A 1381-nucleotide genomic window follows, 5' to 3' on the forward strand; every position below is an offset into this window, starting at 1 on the left:
TAAATGTCTATAGTGCTATAGTGCTTTTTGTTACTAAAGAGCTTGGTATCGGAAAATGACCTGTCGAATGATCAGTTCATTATATAAACAAGTATTTTATAGTTCTATATTATAATCTCAAGATTTTTAATTTAGATCTCAGGTAACGGCGACCTGGTGGTGCGGCGGCTGAGTGCACAGGGACGCACTCGATATTCATGCAGAGCAACCAGCACTCGTTTCTCTGCCCTCAGTGACACTGTCTTCACTGTAGTAAGCCATATGATGCTTGTTTCTGATCTTTGGTGTATAAATCATACATACCTAATTTTACACATACACACAAATACAATCTGTGTGTGTATAGATAGATATAGATATATTTACATATCTATATTGCATAATGCATTTATATGTACATGCCCGTGTGTGAGTATAATTGCTGTAATTATCCTCATATGTATATATCTATATACATATACATATATATAAACTACGTATGCTATGTGTGAGCATAAATCTGTATTTCCAGGTGGTGACTATGTGATGATCTTCGACTTACCTGACTACCAAGGACCACTTCGAGGCCGACCCATCTGGATTACGTCCATTCTTTATCATCAATGATATGCTGATATCTTTATCAAACGAAGTCTTACAGCTATGTGTACCATACAAACCAAGGCGAATGGAGAGAAAGCTTAAGGGGAACGCTTAGATTCTTATGTTGTTTATTTCCCCTGCATGAAGTGTGTGATGCAACAGCTCTACTGAAGTTATTGTCTTTCACTTAAAGTTTAAGGTTTATACACTTCCCATCGAGTTTGCAACTCATCTTTCACTCTTTCCTTTGTCCGCTAATCATTGAACATTCTTTTTGGTACGATTTGACAATCACATCGATAAATACAAAGAGTAATAGTAATGCTATGTGCAATCATAAAATGTTTATCTGAGTAACAAAGGTACCCTCAGATATGAACGGTTTCCTTGAAATAGAAGCGAACTCATGTCTCAGGGAATGGGTTTACAGGCAGATGTGTTTCGTAAGCGATTCAGTGAATTTATCAGTTCATCTACAGAAAAGTAATTACATTTGCTTTATCAAATACATAACTTCACATGATAAAAATCTGAATGGAAAAATAAAATGTATTTATATATATGGTCTGTGGATCAACACTGGTTCATGTGCAATATTCCCGTAACTATGCCGTTATTTGGATTTCGTGCACATTTGTCTTCATTTTCCTGTCCATTTCACTGTTCCATCAACCCGTCTTTTGCAGCCATTGCAGCATAGCGTTTCCCTCAGAATGACGCATGCAGATGAAAAATGCATAACATATTGCATACAAGAGTCTTTCCGTTTCTCTAATACTTATTACAAGCGTGTGTAATG

At 36.3% G+C, this 1381-nt stretch overlaps 1 protein-coding gene across 1 annotated transcript in view; it reads left to right on the forward strand.

The window, feature by feature from the left end:
* LOC147470799 (uncharacterized) overlaps positions 1-47 on the forward strand; it is a 1241-nt gene extending 1194 nt beyond the window's left edge. The window contains exon 1 of the mRNA XM_086542215.1: positions 1-47. This exon is cut by the window's left edge and continues 1194 nt beyond it. The gene's annotated coding sequence lies outside the window, so the exon portion shown is untranslated.
* The last annotated feature ends 1334 nt before the right edge of the window (positions 48-1381 follow it).

This window comes from Penaeus japonicus, unplaced genomic scaffold, assembly GCF_977035675.1.
Source record: "Penaeus japonicus unplaced genomic scaffold, GWHDUDI00000001_assembly GWHDUDI00000012, whole genome shotgun sequence".
In the NCBI taxonomy this organism is placed as follows: domain Eukaryota; kingdom Metazoa; phylum Arthropoda; class Malacostraca; order Decapoda; family Penaeidae; genus Penaeus; species Penaeus japonicus.